The sequence below is a fragment of the Humulus lupulus genome, chromosome X, assembly GCF_963169125.1.
Source record: "Humulus lupulus chromosome X, drHumLupu1.1, whole genome shotgun sequence".
NCBI classification, from domain to species: Eukaryota; Viridiplantae; Streptophyta; class Magnoliopsida; order Rosales; family Cannabaceae; genus Humulus; species Humulus lupulus.
The window spans coordinates 39,359,397-39,379,207 of record NC_084802.1 but is presented as its reverse complement, the minus strand read 5'-3'; the positions used below and the strand labels follow the sequence as shown (position 1 = coordinate 39,379,207).

Genomic DNA, 19,811 nt, shown 5'->3' with positions numbered 1-19,811 from the left:
GGTTAAGAGTTAGAAATTAAGTGAGATTGGAGGGTTGTAAAGATTTCAAGTGTATCTGATCTTGATCTCTCATTGTGTGAGCTCTCTTTGTAATTTGAAGCAAGGCTTCTTGGTGTAAACTCTTGTACTGATCTCAAGCTTAATGAATGAAGTTCTCAGCCATTTTTTAGGCTGTTCTACCCCTTGGATGTAGAATTACATTGTGATCTGAACCAAGTAATTGTTTGTGTTGTTTTGGCTCAAATCTGATTTGTTATTCTCTGTTTTATGCTAGTTCTTTTTGTTATTGTTTTTACAACAACTAGCTTTTGTTTTATTAGAACGTAATGGATGTTGTTTTATTCATCATCTTGTTGTGATATTTTTTAAAAGAAAAAGTTGAAGGTTTTGTTTGAATGATTCTATAACATGCAGAACATCTGTGGAAAAACATACTTGGGAAACCTTGGAAGGCTCTTTTTCATTGTCAACAATGCCTGATAGGGCTATATCTATTTTGAAGGGCCTTCTCCAGGAGTTGACTTACTCATCAATTCTGTAATCGTTATCTGTGTAAAAACAAAGAAATCAGAGGTAATTACTACTGGAGGCAGTAATATCATTCTTAACCAACATTTGAGGATGGCTTGATTAATTGGTCTGGACGGGGATGCAAGATTGCTCTACATGATTCTACGGGAGATGGGAGAATCGTTCCACTTTCTGAAAAGGTTTTTGCTTCATCTTCTGAATGCATGCAGAGTTGTAATGGAATTCAGCAGGATATCAGTGGAAGAGTTCAGTGAAAGCTTGCTTATGAAGTTACTGCTGTTGTTCGCATATTTGGTAACAACGACACAAGTGCAGATTTGAGGGCCACTTTATGTGTCCAAACACCAAATCGAAGAGATCAATATATTGGCATTGCCAAGTTAGTATTCTATTTAGTCTTCTTCTTTATTCATCTGAATGACATGATGAGTCCCTCATTGAAAAGGTTGGTTTTTGTTTTCTTAGTGTTCAAGCAACAGACAAGAAGTGGACGCAGTTGAACTTGAAAGGAAAGTTCCTTCTAAATGGTTCCCCATCAAAGGAGGTCGTATATTTAGAAGGCCCTCCTTTAGGAACTGATATTCTTTTAAATAGTTTAGTCGTCAAGCATGCAGAAAGAACCCCTCCTTTACCTCTGCCAGTAATTGAGATTGGTTCAATAATACTTTCAATTTTCCTCCATATTGGCAGTGTTTTTATCTCTTTTAATTTGCATAGTCATCCAGGTTAAGATTAATGTATAGTATTATGTTTTAAGAATTACCAAGATAGTTGAGATGAGGATGAGCTTATAGTCAGTCATATACTTATGACAATCATTCTTGAAAACTAACACAACAACTTTTGTTTTGATCAAAACCCAGCCTTTTGAGTTGACATAATTGATAACAACAATCCAAGAAATGGTACAAATAGGGGGCTTAGCCTTGGAAACTGTAGCTTAAATGTTGGAATTGGGTCACCTCATATAATTCCTCCAATGGCTAGAGACTCCCTTCCACCTCAAAAACCTTTAAGTGGTCGATCATTTTATACATGTAAAGAATAGAACTCAGACGTGGCCAGGGCCAGCTCATTGATCACTGACAAAGTCAAACTATTCTTGACATATCAAGTGTCTGCTTGGGTTCAGATTGGCTCTAGTAATGATGACAACAGATGGCATGAGATTGCTGGCTCCTTTAGAATTGAGAAGCATCCTTCCAAGGTTATGGTTTATGTACAAGGTCCTTCTTCTGGGTGTGATACAAGATCCTGTCCGGAGAAGTACATCCAACATATTCTGGACCTGTAAGAGCAAGGTGCACCTGTTAGTGGTATTGGGATCCAAGGCCACATTGGTAGCCCAATTGAGCCCAATGTGAGTTTGCTCTGGACAACCTTGGGATTCTTGGTCTTCAAATTTGGTTCACTGAACTGGACATGTCTTCTGAGAATGAGTACATACGAGCCGACGATCTTGAAGTGATGCTTCGAGAGGCCTATGCCCACCCTTTTAGTAATAGAAGAGTAAAGAAATGAAAGAGAATGAAAGTTGTTGCGAATTTTTATATGCTATGCAAGTGCACACAGTCACAATTTGTAATAATATGGTAAAGAAACCAAGTATCGTCCTCAAAGACTGAATTCTCAATTACCAGTCAATTAATTTCTCTTTCTATTTGATCAATTAAAATTCTTGATTTTTGTAGACACAACAAAAGAAACTATAATATTCAGAAACAATAATTGAAAATTAAATAGAATAACAACTAATAGTAAAACTTTTGATTTAAACACTGACGAAATAATTAGGATGTTTAATCTCATCAACTATCCTCCCTATCATTCCCTAATGCAAAGTACTAAGTTCTTCTTCTTTCTGCCTAATTCAATTAACAAGTTGATACAGCAACCTATAATCATACTATGAATTATAGACTCAACCTAGGTGACAATTTCCTATATTTCTATGGTAAATTGAACCACAAAGGTAGCATTAATCTCGACAACTTAATAAACAGTTACACAATTAATATGGATACTTTCATTCCAAATTAAAATTATGTCCAATATAACCACAACAGATTCAAATCTCACTTCTCAGATTTTGATTTAAAAAAACATATATATAATGACTATAGATGGCCAATCGATAATCAATCAATAAGAACAAGTTATATGGAATTGAAGAAGATTGCAGAAGAAGAAAATTGAAATTGCATTCGTTCATAATAGGGATTCAAGTGATTCAATTAAAAATCCTAAACAGAAAATTAGTTCATAATCATAATACTAATCACAAAGACAATTAAAGATAACATCAGAAAGTAGAAGAAAAACATGTAGATTGAATACTCCAAGCCTTCAGCCTTCAAGCAAATTTCCACGCCAGGTCCGTACACCTTTTCTTCTCTCTTTTTCGCCTTATAAAAACCTAAGATTCAGTTTTTAAAAGAGGCGGGCCACGACTCTACATGCACCATGCCGCGGCCCGTGTCTAATATTTTTGGGTTGATGCCCATCTATGCCGCGACCCTCTCTTGCCATGCCGCGACCCGTGATTCTCCTTCAAAACAGTGGTTCTATTTCACCAGCTAGCCGCGGCTCTACTTTGCTCATGCCGTGGCTCTTAAGGGATTTCTCAAATTTTTAAGATTTCATCCCAAAAATTCACCAACACTTCCAAATCATGTTGAGATTCATCCTTTCTGGAAATATGTTGAAAAACTTGGTTATTTCTTCCCTTTCTTTGACATTTTCCTCCAAGTACTCAATTCTTCCTGATATTCACAAAGACAAACAAACAAAGCATAAACCCACACTAAATGAAAGAAAAATAAGATAAAAGGCTACTTAAAATATCACCTAAACATGACAAAAACTAGACTCAACAAACTCCCCTAAACTTAACCTTTACTCGCCCTCGAGTAAAGATTGCCTTTAGACTTGAAACAAAACAAAACACACAAAAAATAAAGCCTCCACTTTGTCCACAACACACTGTCATCAATCGCGAAATAGCAAATGCGATTTTCAACCAGAATTTCAGTATAATCACTCTCACAATTAACCCAAATGCCTCAGTTGGAAATTAGAATATGAGTTGTAAATAACAAAATGAACAATTAGAATACATCATACATATTTAACTCTTTCAACAATCCACTCACCAAAATTCAATATGCTTGCATACTTGCATTTCTCCACTAATGTTAATAACACATGTTTTGGAATCAACAGGACTTTTAAGGTTCATGCATTTTTGGCTTAGGTAAAGGTAGATAAAAAGACATTTAGGCTTCATTATACCAAAAGCACCTAAAAATAAATCAATCAAACAACCCACATTGCATTTCAAGATTTCATCCCAAAACTTAACTCATTTTTCAACGATTGAGACCTCATAACCAATACACCAACATCACTTTATTTATGTATTTTTTTTTATATATATATATATATTTTTTCTTCTTTTTTTTTATTGAAGAAAATTGAAATTAATTTACAGTGATGTTGCAAGTATTTTTTTTACTTTACACTTGTCTCAATCGAAAGATAAAATTACATTGTTCATCCACTCACACCAATATGTTTTTCCTTCTTTTTCGCTCTACCCAATCACAAATCGCTCCCCTAAACTTATTTCTAAACTTATGGCATAATTCATAGGACAGGGAAAAATAATTGGTACAATTTTGGCTTAATGAAGTGGTTAAACAATCAACAAAACAAGTTAAGGCACAAATGAGCAAACTAGGGAAAATAATGATAAGGGTAAGCTTGAAAGGCCCAAACATTCCAAAAGATTGCCTATATCATATTCCAAAACACATGTTATCAACGATTTTGTCTCAAAAGACAAGTAATGCAAGTTCTATCAGATTCCACCATTCATTCCTCATACCCAAGTAAAACATATATAACATACTAATTGTCCCAATTTACAGAAAATATTCAAATTTCCAAAAAAACATTTAAACTAAATCCCAAGAGTAATCAACCAAGCACACGGTTATTCACACAATTACTATCTCACAAATTGATGACAAATGATATTATAAACAAAGTATTAGCAAACTAAAATTAACAGAACAAAGAGAAACACAATAACTGATAAGCCCCTCCCCCAAATTTAAATTGCACATTGTCCCCAATGTGACATGAAGAGTAAGGAAAGAAGACCTACCTCACAAAGCATGCCACGTTAGTATGGCGGAGGTGGAGGTGGCGGGTTGTATGGATTGAATTGCGGTGGAGGAGTGAAGTAATTTTCATCAGCTGAGCTCGTAGTCCACCGCGTTACTAAGGCATTCAACTCCTTTATACGAACCCGCCCATACTCATTCTATTGCGCCAGGAATTCATTATAATGCTGATTTTGCGCATGATGTGATTGGATTAAGTATTGATTTTGCCGAATAAGGTAATCCAAGCGATCATGCGTGCGCTGCGTGTGCTCATCAATAGGCCCACCAATTGTCAAATTCGAAGGTGGATTACTAGGGCCTGCTTCATCTGCTTCATCCTCCTCAGCTTGATCAATGTCAGCTGGTTCATCAACCCGTCTACGCTTATAATGCTGGCCAGGGGAAGGCGGCGTAAGAGAAGTCGAAGGAAATGCTGTAAACAGAGTCTGATTAATTGGCCCCATTGGCTTCCGAACTAGATCGCTGGCGAAGACTGGTACCTCATAAGTGTTACATAGGGTCGAGAGAAAAGTACCATGGGCAAAACCAACAGTAGTATTGAATTTGCTGATGTTGCGAATGCTGTAACGAATTATTCGGCCCACATCAACTGTCATCTTGGTCATGATAGCATAAACCAGCAAACATCGCTCTCTATCAACGGTAGAAACATGAGAGGTCGGCAATAAGCGTGAAATTAAAAAATAAACCCATGCCTTAGCAATTTGGTTAAGCTGCCACCTGTTCATGTCTTTAGGCTTGCCATTATGATAATTAAACCGAGCACCTTCCATACTCAGAACTTCAGCCACAACATCATAATCTGGCTCGCTAAAATGGGCCAACTGCCAATACTCGTCATCAAGCGCAGACAATGTAGGGAGGTGCAGTAATTGGTTAAATGAATAAATTTCCGTAGGCACCTTTTTACCCCTAATAAAAATTTTCTTTTCTGCATCAAGGTATGGGAAATTGGCATAGAATTCAAACATTTGAGAGTAGTTGGCCATTCCCACACAGGTAGAGTCGCAGAAGAAACCCCAATTGCGTCTCATTATTTCAGCCCGGATGATATCATAAGCAGGGTTATTTGCAAAAGGTTCCTCTTGAAACTCAAATCCCCGTTCCCTAACCACCGATTTCTTATGAATTTTTTTGAACATGTCAGCCGCTTCCTTATTGACAAATAATTGCGTATCAAAATCAGCAGGAGGAGGTGGTGTTGGTTGAGTTCGGGATGAGGAGGCTTTCTTTGAGGAGGCATCTCTAGAAGGATTGCACTTAGGACCCATGTTTTTTTTTTCAATACAATAACAGACTAATCCCCCCAATTGGTTTAAGAACAACAAAACCCCTAGATTTCTCACAAGAAAAATATAAAACAGCCCACAATGCCAAAATGTAATATATCTTTCATTCACAAAGCTTCTAGAATTGATGTGAGATACTTACTTGCTTGTCACAAGGCTTCTCCTTTTTGTCTCTTTGGCTGACGAAATTCTCAAGATGGAGAAGTGATTGTGAGAATTGAGAGAGAATATGAGGTTTGAGTGTTGGTAAAAAGAAAATTGTGAGAGTGAATGAGGATGAGGGCAAAATTAGGGCTTTTTACCCCTGATTTTGGACACGGGCCGTGGCATTACGAGCACCATGCCGCGGCCCGCATCAAATTTATAGCATAAAATGCCGCGGCATTATGTTATCTATGCCGCGGCCCGCCTCTCCTTTATGGGAAAATTGGGTTTCAATGCCGCGGCCCTCCTCAGCCATGCTGCGGCCCGCCCCTTCTCTTCAAAATTCGTGGGCCTCTGAAATCAGCAATGCCGCGACATTATATGGCCATGCTGCGGCCCTTAAGGATTCTCTATTTTTTTTCTTTTTCTTTAATTTTTTTGATTTTTTTGATTTTTCACGTTTTTCACGATTCGAAAAGTCCAAAAATAAACCAAATATCCAATGTTTACAGATGCAAAAGTAAAATAAATAACACAAAAAAAAGGGTGCCTCCTACAAGCGCTGTCGTTAACGTCATTTAACCGGACGCTGAACCCCTCTTCAGAGAGGCTTCAAAAGGAGGATCGACTTTGCTTGATCAAAATTACCACCCAAGTAAGGCTTCAATCTCTGACCATTGACCTTAAAAGAATCACCTGAGTTGCCTTGAACTTCCACAGAACCATATGGAAAGACCCGGACAATAGTGAATGGTCCTGACCATCTTGACTTCAATTTTCTAGGAAAAAGTCTCAATCTTGAATTAAAAAGAAGTACCCTCTGCCCTGGTTGGAACTCTTTCCTGACTAAGTTCTTGTCATGCCAAGCCTTTGTTCTCTCTTTATAAATCTTGGCGTTTTCATAAGCCTCATTTCTGAACTCATCAAGTTCATTCAGTTGCAACAACCTTCGTTCACTAGCTGCACTCCAATCAAAATTCAACTTTTTCATAGCCCAGAATGCCCTATGCTCCAACTCAACTGGTAAATGACATGCTTTACCAAACACCAACCTGTAAGGAGACATACCTATTTGTAATGCCCCAAATTTCCTAATAAGGTTTAGGACCTTGATTAGGAGGCCGGGAGGGTCATAATTGATTTATTATAGTATTTAATGAATATATGCATGTTTACATGAATTATATTATTATGTGATGGTGAATGCATGCATATGGGTTCATATGTTAATTATGAGGGTAATTTGGTAATTTGGCCACTGTGGGCGTAATTGTATATTTTGGGTGCATGGTTGTGATTAATAAATATAGCCACATTATAAGGTGGATTGGTTCGAGCTATTTGACATGAGACGATCATGAGATGTAAGTGTTCGGTCTAGTCATAACGGGTTTAAGTTCGGGGCTCGGGGTGAGTCTCGGGGTGAATTTAATGATTAGAGCATTATTGAGAATTAAAGGGTAATGGGATATGATTTATTGGTATTTGGGAATATTGAGAATAGCGGGAATTGGAGAGCGTTAATTATAATTAACGAGATAGGCGGGAAAGGACGGTTTTACCCTCGGAAGCTTTTAAAGGGGTTTATTTGGCTTAAGGGCATTATGGTCTTTTGAACTTAAGGATTTATATCAGCCTAAGGGAATTTTAGAAGGCTGTGGAATGAAAATAAAACAGAGAGCCCCATCCTCATCTCTTCCTTTCTTCCCGTACAAGCTTCTCCCTTCACTTTTCTTTGAATTTTGAGAGCCCAAATTGAGGAGTTGAGCTAGGAGATCAAAGGTGGGAGCTAGGGAACTTGATTCAGACATTTAAGGGGATTCAAAATCGTTTTTAAGGTGAGTTCTAGCCATTAAATTCAGGTTATGCTCTGTTTTCCTTTTGGTTTTCAGCTTATGGTTTTTGATGTAGAAAGTGGGAATCAAGGGGAGTTTTTGTGTATGTTTGGTTGGGTTTTGATGAGGGGGAGTTATGGGTGATGTTTAGAGGTTTAATTGTGTGTTTAGAGAAGGTTTGGAACTGGTTTGAAGGCTTGGTTCTAAGGGAAAATGCAGGGGAGGTCGAGCTGGTGCGTTGCTGATTTTTGGCTGATCTGGGTAATGAGCCGCCGCCTGGCTTTTGTGTGCCGTGGCCTAAGGTGGCTTCAGAGGCAGAAATGCCTCTGTCAGGGAGATGAGCCGCGGCATGGCTGTGGTGAGCCGCGGCCCATCAGGGTATTTTTGGCTAAAATTGTGTTTTTAGCTTAGGGATGCTTACCATAGGCCTCGGGGTTGATCCTAGTACCCGGTTAAGTGGGGATTGATGTCCCGGAGGCTAGATATTGGTTTGGGAACTTATGTTGATCATTTTTATTGATGATACCTTATATTTGGTTATGGCTAGGTGACCGCTAAAGGATTAAAAGTTGATCGTTCTCAAGGGTCGTTCTCTTAATCGTTCTAGCTCGACTTTGAGGTAAGAAAACTGCACCCTGTGTATATGTGACATGCATGGCTATTATTGATGCATGTTGGTTGATTATTGAATATGACATGCATGGCTATTATGATGCATGTTGGTTGATTATTGAGTATGACATGCATGGCTATTCTTGATGCATGTTGGTTGATTATTAAGCGTGACATGCATGGCTGTTATTGGTGCATGTTGGATTGCTAGATATATTACATATGATGCATGAGAGACATGTGATTAGGACATGTTTTGTATACTGAGTATGATATCGTTCAGAGCTTGAGCCTCTGTGTTTATGCATGGTCCTAATCGTACTAATACCTATTTAGTAAGCATGCTGAATACCTTGTTTATGGATATAGAACATATGATATATGATTGGTGGCATGACTTACTTGTGTATGACACTGACTAGTTAGGGACCGACCCTAAGGTCGATTAATCATGCATTGAATGGCTCCATGACATTAATGCTGGACCGACTCTAAAGTCGAGAATCATGCATTGAGTGGCTCTATGGCACTAATGCTAGACCGACCCTAAGGTCGATGATCACGCATTGAATAGCTCCATGGCATTAATGCGGGACCGACCCTAAAGTCGAAGAACTTATAAGCGCTTGCCTGGTCTATGACCAGATGTTTATAGCCAAGGTATATGACCCCGGTGACTATTTGTCACATGGCTAGGGGACGCTGTCCATAGCACGACTCTAGAGTCGGGAGGAAGGTTATGTTAGTGACCATTCACCATGCACCTGTCCTGATCAAACTTATGAACGAATCACTTATCATTTAAGCCCTGGTGAACCTATCGTCACATGGCTAGAGGGAGCTATGCTCATTATTTTGACTTTTGGCTATTGTCACCTATTTTCCTGGACTGATAGTCCTGAATGGTTATTATGATCGTTGTTGATATTATATCATGCTTTATTGTGTTTTCTTGCTAGGCTTTGGCTCACGGGTGATACGTGGTGCAGGTAAAGGCAAGAGGAAGCTGGACCATCCTTGAGTTGAAGAGCTTAGGTGATGATATGTACATATGCAGCTGCTCGTCCACCATGACCGAGGTTTAAAGTGGAACTAGGGTTGAACCCTGTTTTGCCGCTAGAACGATCTGTTGTAAATATTTTCTGTAATAAACTCTGAAACTTTATTTTCGGGATCCCAATATATATATTAAACGTTCAAGTGAAACGTTACATCTTAACCAAAATGTTTGATCCGTAAACCGCTAACCATACTTAGTTACACGTTTTTGGCCAAATGACTCGATTAGCGAGTTGAGCACTGTTTACAAGGCACACCGTAACAGTCCCTGGAGTTGGGGCGTTACACTATTGGTGTTTTGAATGCAGTTCTGTAGGCCCAAATCGCATCATCTAACTTCTTCGACCAATTTTTCCTCGAACTGTCAACGGTCTTCTCAAGGATACTCTTGATTTCTCTGTTTGAAATTTCAGCTTGCCCATTCGATTGAGGATGGTAAGGCAAAGCTTTTCGATGATATACTCCATAACGAGCCAGTAATGCATCAAGTTGTTTATTCACAAAGTGTTTCCCTTCATCACTAATAAGAGCTCGGGGAGTGCCAAATCTAGTTAAAATATGTTTATGAAGAAAATTAAGCACAGTTTTACCGTCATTGGCTCTAGTTGCTGCAGCCTCCACCCATTTGGATACATAATCTACTGCCAATAAAATATATTCATTGTTGTAAGATGGTGGAAAAGGCCCCATGAAATCAATGCCCCATACATCAAACAGTTCCACTTCAAGAATTCCCTGTAAAGGCATTTCATTTCTCCTCGAGATATTACCAGTTCGCTGACATCTATCACAGGCCTTGACAAAAGCATTAGCATCCTTGATTAATGAAGGCCAATAGAAACCACTTTGTAATACCTTGGCTGTCGTTCTGGATGCACCAAAGTGCCCACCACATTGTTGAGTGTGACAATGGTTGAGAATTGACTGCATCTCTTCTTCAGGAACACACCGTCTGATAATTTGATCAACACAGTGCCTATAGAGAATAGGCTCCTCCCAATAGTAATGTTTCACCTCAGAAAAGAATTTCTTTAATTGCTGCTTCGACATTTCAGGAGGCACGATCTTGGCAACCAAGAAGTTCACTATGTCAGCAAACCAAGGGACAGCTAAATTCTCACTTACCCCAAACAACTGCTCATCAGGAAAGTAATCATTGATTTGCACTACTTTCTTATTTTCATTCTCCTCCACTTCAAGCCTAGAGAGGTGATCAGCTACCACATTCTCTCTACCCTTCTTGTCACGAATTTCCATGTCAAATTCTTGAAGTAAAAGAATCCATCTAATGAGGCGGGGCTTGGCATCTTTCTTTGACATCAAGTATTTAATGGCAGAGTGATCAGTGTAGACAATCACTTTATTACCGATCAGATACAGTCTAAATTTATCACAGGCAAACACAATAGCTAGCAACTCTTTTTCTGTAGTAGCATAATTCAGTTGAGCATCATTTAGAGTTCGACTAGCATAATAAATAGACCTGAATACCTTGTCAATTTGCTGTCCCAAAACTGCCCCCACTGCATAGTCACTAGCGTCACACATCAACTCAAAAGGCCATTCCCAATTTGGAGCTATCACAATTGGAGCAGAAATAAGTTTTTCTTTCAAGAAATTGAAAGCCTTCAAACATTCATCATTAAAATCAAAGACAACTCCATTCATAAGCAGATTCGAGAGAGGCTTGGACACTTTAGAGAAATCTTTTATGAATCTTCGATAGAACCCAGCATGACCAAGAAAACTTCTTACACCTTTGACTGAAACTGGTGGAGGAAGCTTTTCAATGGTAGAAAATTTTGCTCTATCTACCTCAATTCCCTCACTCGAAATTTCATGGCCAAGAACAATCCACTCTTTTACCATAAAATGGCATTTCTCCCAATTCAACACCAGATTTGCCTTCTCACAACGATTCAACACGTTCTCCAAATTACCCAAACAGAGAAATCATCCATGAATATCTCAATACACCTTTCTACCATATCTGAAAATATGGCCATCATGCACCATTGAAATGTTGCAGGGGCATTACATAGTCCAAATGGCATTCTCCTGAAAGCAAATGTGCCATAAGGACATGTAAAAGTTGTTTTCTCTTGATCCTCTGGTGCAATAGCGATCTGATGATACCCTGAATACCCATCCAAGAAACAGTAGTAGCTATGGCCTGCCATTCTGTCAAGCATTTGATCAAGGAAAGGCAAAGGAAAATGATCCTTCCTTGTTGCCTTGTTGAGCTTGCGGTAATCTATACAAATCCGCCACCCCGTTACAGTTCTTGTTGGAATGAGTTCATTGTTTTCATTTTTTACCACTGTCATACCACCCTTTTTAGGTACCACTTGCACAGGGCTCACCCATGCGCTATTAGAAATTGGGTAGATCACCCCAACGTCCAACCATTTAAGAATCTGCTCAAGTACGACTTCCTTCATGGTTGGATTGAGTCTTCTCTGGGCCTCTATGGATGGCTTGCTATTCTCCTCCAATAAGATTTTATGCATTACTGTTGATGGGCTTATTCCTCGAATATCTGCCAATGTCCACCCAATGGCCAATTTATGTTCCCTTAAGACCCTCAACAATTTCTCCAATTCTATCTTTGACAGGTCAGCTGACACAATGACAGGTAAAGTTTCATTCTCTCCCAAATATGCATATCGCAAATGATCTGGGAGAACCTTCAATTCCAGCTGCGGTGGATACTGAATGGATGTTAGCGGTTTATCAGGCGCGTCTGCTAATTCTTGAAACTTCTTCCAGTATGGTAGGAAGGAATTTATCCAGTTTACACAATCTCTTATCTCAGCATCATCATCGTCGGCCTCATCACCCAATAATACTGCCTCTAAGGCATCACTATTCATCCTTCTCTTCGAGACTGCCTTCTCTATCACATCCACACTATAGCAACTGTCACTAGCCACCGGATACTTCATAGCCTTGAAGAAATTAAAGACCACCTCATCTCCTTGAACTCTAAGCTTAAGCTCTCCCTTTTGAACATCAATAAGAGCTTGACCTGTGGCTAGAAATGGTCTGCCGAGAATAATAGGTACATCTGTATCCTCCTCCATGTCTAGAACGATAAAGTCAGCTGGAAATATAAACTTATCCACCTTCACAAGAACATCTTCAATAATACCCCGTGGAAGTGTCACCGATCGGTCTGCTAGTTGTAGAGTGACAGTTGTTGGTTTTGCTTCCCCCAAACCAAGAATTCTAAACACAGATAAGGGCATCAGATTAATACTCGCCCCCAGATCACATAAAGCGTGTTTGCATTCAAATTTTCCAATGGTGCAAGGTATGGTGAAGCTCCCCGGATCTCTCAGCTTTTGGGGTAACTTCCTTTGTAATATCGCGCTGCACTCTTCAGTGAGTGCTACAGTCTCATAGTCTTCCATCTTCCTTTTCTTGGACAGAATCTCCTTCATGAATTTCACATAGCTGGGCATCTGCTCTAAGGCCTCAGCGAAAGGAATCTTTATATGCATCTTTTTAAACACCTCTAAAAACTTAGAAAAATGTTTATCCAGTGTAGTCTTTCTAAGCCTCTGAGGGTATGGAACTCGAATTGGCTGCTCATTAACAACTGGCGGACTATTTTCTGAAAGCTGGTGGTCTTCAGTAACCTTTTCTGAATCAGACTGTTCACCCATCTCTTCATTCTGAATCACTGCCTATGGAGATCTAGACTGCTCAGTTTGCTTCCCACTCCTCAAAGTAATTGCCTGAACTTTCTCCTTAGGGTTGACTTCAGTATTACTAGGCAAATTTCCCTGCGGTCTGTTATTAAGCATATTAGCCAACTGCCCTACTTGAGTTACCAGGTTTCTGATAGAAGATCTAGTCTCTATCATAAACTGAGTTTGAGTATTGGTGAGGGTCAATAATGCAGCTTGCAGTTCATTAGGCCTTTCAGGTGGAGCTTGATTCATTGATTGTTGAGGCCTAGGTTGTTGTGATGAAGAGGCTTGATGCATTGGTGGCTGAGGCATATTATTATGAAATTGGCCCAGAAACTGAGGTTGCTGGCCCTAGTTATTCTTCCAAGAAAAATTAGGATGATTTCGCCATCCAGGATTGTAAGTCTTGGAGAATGGATTATTGAATGGCCTTTGAAAGTTTCCCACCGCTTGAACCTGAGCGTGATCCATCGGAGTGTTATTATTCATACTGATAGGGCACTGATCAGAGTGAGAACCACCACAAATTTCACACCTAACTGCCATTTGAACCGCATTAGCAGATACAGTGCTCTGTTGTAACTGTTTTGTCAAGGAGGCTACTTGTGCTGTTAGAGCAGTGATTGCATCCAGCTCATGCACTCCAGCTACCTTTCTGACCCTCGATGATCTTTCCTCAGACCACTGATGATTATTTGTGGCCATGTTCTCCAGCAGCTCATAAGCACCAGTTGCACTCTTGCTCATAAAAGTACCACCCGCTGTACCATCAATAATGGTTCTAGTAGTAGGACATAAACTGTTATAAAAATTCTGCACTAACATCCACTGTTCAATGCCATGATGAGGAGATCTTCTCAATATTTCCTTGAACCGTTCCCAAGCTTCATACAATGATTCTCCATCATTCTGGTAAAAATTATTGATTTCTCCCCTCAAATTTAGCAGCTTTGGAAGGAGGGAAGAATTTTGATAAAAACTTCTGAGCCAAATCTTGCCAGGTAAATATAGAGTTCAGTTGCAAAGAATTCAGCCAACTTTTAGCTCTATCCCTCAGAGAAAATGGGAAAAGCCTAAGTTTAATAGCGTCATCACTCACCCCATTGTATTTGAAAGTTCCACACAGCTCCAGAAAATTAGACAAATGGGTGTGAGGATCTTCAGAAGGCAACCCATTAAATTGAACAGAGGATTGCATCATTTGTAGAATAGCTGACTTGATCTCAAAGTTGTTAGCCTCTATAGCTGGTGGGCGTATACTGTTTTGTACTCCCGTCAGAGTGGGCAGTACATAGTCTCTCAGGCTCCTCTCAGCATTGTTCTGAGCCTAACCCCCTTGTGCAATTCCAGGAATTAAAACATTCCTGTCATCCCCATCATTCTGTGCCATCTTCACAGACTTCTGGGCTTCCCTCTTGTTCTTTCTGTTTTGCTTGCAAGGCTTTTCAATCTCAGGATTCAAAGGAACAAGATTGTCTGCTCCTCTTCTGCTACGCATATAACACAATTCACATGAGATAGACAAATTAAGCAACTAAACAGGTTAGAAACAAGAGAAATTAAAATCAAATTAGAATAAAAATTAATCAGACTGATATTAATAATTCTTTTCAGTCCCTGGCAACAGCGCCAAAAACTTGTTGCGAATTTTTATATGCTATGCAAGTGCACACAGTCGCAATCTGTAATAATATGGTAAAGAAACCAAGTATCGTCCTCAAGGACTGAATTCTCAATTACCAGTCAATTAATTTCTCTTTCTATTTGATTAATTAAAATTCTTGATTTTTGTAGACACAGCAAAAGAAACTATAATATTCAGAAACAATAATTGAAAATTAAATAGAATAACAACTAATAGTAAAACTTTTGATTTTAACACCGACAAAATAATTAGGATGTTTAATCTCATCAACTATCCTCCCTATCATTCCCTAATGCAAAGTACTAAGTTCTTCTTCTTTCTGCCTAATTCAATTAACAAGTTGATACAACAACCTATAATCATACTATGAATTATAGACTCAACCTAGGTGACAATTTCCTATATTTCTATGGTAAATTGAACCACAAAGGTAGCATTAATCTCGACAACTTAATAAACAGTTACACAAGTAATATGGATACTTTCGTTCCAAATTAAAATTATGTCCAATATAACCACATCAGATTCAAATCTCACTTTTCAGATTTTGATTTAAAAAAAACATATATATATATAATGACTATAGATGGCCAATCAATAATCAATCAATAAGAACAAGTTATATGGAATTGAAGAAGATTGCAAAAGAAGAAAATTGAAATTGCATTAGTTCATAATAAGGATTCAAGTGATTCAATTAAAAATCCTAAACAGAAAATTAATTCATAATCATAATACTAATCACAAAGACAATTAAAGATAACATCAGAAAGTAGAAGAAAAACATGTAGATTGAATACTCCAAGCCTTCAGCCTTCAAGCAAATTTCCATCCCAGGTCCGTACACCTTTTCTTCTCTCTTTTTCGCCTTATAAAAACCTAAGATTCAATTTTTAAAAGAGGCGGGCCGCGACTCTACATGCACCATGCCGCGGCCCGTGTCTAAAATTCTGGGCAATTTGTTCTCTCCATGTCGCGGCCCGTGTCTAATATTTTTGGGTTGATGCCCATCTATGCCGCGACCCTCTCTTGCCATGCCGCGGCCCGTGGTTCTCCGTCAAAACAGTGGTTCTGTTTCACCAGCTAGCCGCAGCTCTACTTTGCTCATGCCGTGGCTCTTAAGGGATTTCTCAAATTTTCAAGATTTCATCCCAAAAATTCACCAACACTTCCAAATCATGTTGAGATTCATCCTATCTCGAAATATGTTGAAAAACTTGGTTATTTCTTCCCTTTCTTTGACATTTTCCTCCAAGTACTCAATTCTTCCTGATATTCACAAAGACAAACAAACAAAGCATAAACCCGCACTAAATGAAAGAAAAATAAGATAAAAGGCAACTTAAAATATCACCTAAACATGACAAAAACTAGACTCAACAAAAGTCTATATTATTGAAATGAAAAAGGTGACAGAGTATTTATACTAATCAATACATAAAGATTACTAACTAATTAAAGTTCAATAACTCTAACCAACTAACTAACTAATAACAAAACACTATAACAGCTATAACCTACTTGTCTTAAGTCTAGAACTCCCCCTCAAGATGGATTTTATATAGTTTGCAAACCCATCTTGGCCTTAAGAAGCTTAAACTGATTTGGAAATAGAGCTTTAGTGAACACATCTGCAATCTGCTCTTGAGAAAAGACATGTGCAGTTTTGATAAGTCCAGATTGTATCTTCTCTCTCACCAATTGACAATCTATCTCTATATGTTTTGTTCTATCATGAAAAACAAAATTTGCAGCAATGTGTAGAGCAACTTGGTTATCACAATAAAACTCTACAGGTTCTTCATGAACTTGCACTACTACAAAAAAAACTTTTCTCTGCGGTTTTTTTCCTGAAAACAATGTGGATTAGATGATTAAATATTATATCTAGTTTTTCTTAAGCAAAAAAGAGTATAAAAAATAACATACTTTCTTCTTGATAATTTCTGCCGGATTCGGTGCATTTACAAGGCCATAAATGTATCTTAGTACATAATAACAACATTCATGACTTTCGAGCTGTTTTGGACAAGAACCTCTCAACAATTTTATAAATGTGCCAATGTATTTGTTTTCCGAACATTGTGCGTATGCTTTACAAAAACATAAAATTAATTAAATATATATTATACTCTCAACTCTTAAAAATTTACAACGAATACATTAAAATTGAAAAACTTACTTTTGCCATAACCTCCTTAATTATTGGTGGAGATTTATGATTTTTTAAAGGGTCCATTATTATGGTCATCCCCCGCATCATCACGAGCACCAACATCAAATGTTGACTAAAACAATAATAAATTATAATTATTATAGGATTAAAATCCAACCATAGTTGTGATAATATTTAATTAGTAGTTCTTACTCAACAATCCAAGGAATGAAATATATTTGGCCTCGTCTATCCATAGTCATCATCCATTTGATCCATTTTCTGCTTTTATGTTGTAAAATGTTACCATCATTGGTAATCTTTGTTTGAGACAACTATTGAATAATGGTTTATCTGCATCTTTAACCAATTTATCAAATTGTGAAGGACCATCAACAAACTCTTGTTGTGCATCATCGAGCAATTCCATAGGGTTACCTTCAAAATCACTATAACCCAAATCATCAACCCCTCGTCTCCCGAATGGATATGGATTATTATTTTTGAATGATTACTCATGCCAACACCATGTACGATAACTTGTATCAAATCCCCGATAAAATACATGATTCTTTATCATGGTAATATTTCCTTTTGATCCATTACCACAATCTATACATGGATAATGAATTCTTTCCGGATCACTACAATTTATTCGGAAAAATTCTAAAAATTGGTTAAATCTGTCTTGAAATTGTTGTGTTTCTCTATTCTCAAGAATCCATGATTTATCCATAATGATCATATCTACCTAATTCCTAGGTCAATAATGAAAAGAAAATTAATATTGTAATTGAACAAAATTATGTTCTATTAATAAATTCTAAAATGAAATGGGCAGAGTTTCCTATATTTCTATAACATATCCAAAATTCATATGTATTTACAAATTCAACATAAACAAACATAATTATTACATATATTAACCTATAAAACATTTTCAATTAATATATTAATCTTAAAAAAAAATTGGGTAGAGTTTTCTCTGTTTTTATAGCATGTCCCAAGTTATTTCTACCTATAAATTCAAATCAAACAAAACATACAACAAACAACATGCATGTTCTCAACCATAATTAAGCCACCGCAACACACACAAAATTCACAGAACCTACTTCACTAAGACACACATGTTCTCAACCTTCTGTTATCTCCACATCACACAATTTTATCTTAGAACCTACTTCACTACGAATGAATATCTAATATATTCAAACTCCTCTAAGAATAGTTTGTAATTATCAAAAATAAAAATAAAAAGTAGTAATTATTACTCACCTTCAAAATTAATTGTCAACAATTTTAACACACCTCAAATTTAAACAAATGTTTCCAACAATAAAAGTTTAAACATTGGTTAGTAAATATATGGTAATTGAATTGATCATCAAATAATATAATTAACAAAAATAAACTTTTAAAAAATTCATTATGTAAATAATATAAAAAAAATTATGTAGAAATAATATTATAATATAAAAAATTATGTAAATAACATTATTATAATATAAAAAATTATGTAAAATACAATACATTCTAAAGATTTAACATAATTAATATTAACTTTATTAGAAAAACTAATAAATTAGGTAGATAATATAAAAATATCCAAAAACTGAAATATATATTAAAAAAAATCAAGTTTTAGTGATCAATACATGTGTTTGAACAATGAAAATGTCTTCTAATCCTATATCAACTTTAAAAAAACGTTAGATTTTTTTTTTGAAAATCACCCTATAAACATACATTGAAACCCCATTAAACTCACTCAATATTTTCCTCATTTTTTCCCTTAAACTTCAAAATAAATATTTATTAGGTATATTTACATGATTTAAAGCTTTAATATGCAAGAAAATGAAAAAAAAGTACAATGGTGAAAATGGGACTTACCCATGGCTGGGGACGAAGGTGGAGCCGCTGCTTCTCGTGTGGCCAATGTGGGAAGTGAGGGGAAGTTAAGGTATCGGGTTGTTTTGGAGGGGACAAGGGTTTTTATCCGCGGTTATATAGCAAAAACTCCGCGGTTTTTGCTATATAATCGTGGATAAAAACCCTAATCTTTTCTCTGCGATTTTTGTAAAGAACCACAGAGAAAAGTCCCTGCCTCCCCCAACCTTCAAACTTTACATTGTGTTTTTTTAAAACTGCAATAAAATAGGGGTGAGTATTAAATGTGATATTTAGACTCATTCAAACCTTTTCTCTGCGTTTTTTCTTTAAGGTTGAAAAGAAAGCGTAGAGAAGGCTAATATTTGTAGTAGTATTGCTTCAACTCTTTTAACACTAAAGTCAGCCAAACAAATTCACAAGTTCCATTTGCCATAGCCCTATATTCAGCTTCAGTCGAGGACCTTGAAACTGTTTGTTGTTTCTTAATTTTCCATGAGATTAACGAGTTCCCAAGAAAAACACAAAAACAAATAGTTGATTTTCTGGTATATTGACAAGCTCCCCAATCTGAATCCGTATACACCTTCAGCTTGGCTTTAGAACTTGCAGAAAAGAAAATGCCAAGAACCGGACTCTCTTTGACATACTGCAGTAACTTTTGAGCAACTTTCAAGTGAGGAAGACGTGGTGTAGAAGGAAATTGACTCAGTTTATTGACTGAGTAAGATTTGTCCAATCTTGTTATGGTCAAGTATTGGAG

General features: G+C 37.3%; 1 non-coding gene and 1 pseudogene across 1 annotated transcript; both read left to right on the top strand.

The window, feature by feature from the left end:
- Nucleotides 1-19,811, top strand: part of LOC133805732 (endo-1,4-beta-xylanase 1-like) — an 86,625-nt pseudogene that overhangs the window by 20,814 nt on the left and 46,000 nt on the right.
- On the top strand, nt 14,191-14,297 carry LOC133807682 (small nucleolar RNA R71). The gene has a single exon (XR_009879583.1). It is a non-coding gene; the product is annotated as a small nucleolar RNA R71 (small nucleolar RNA).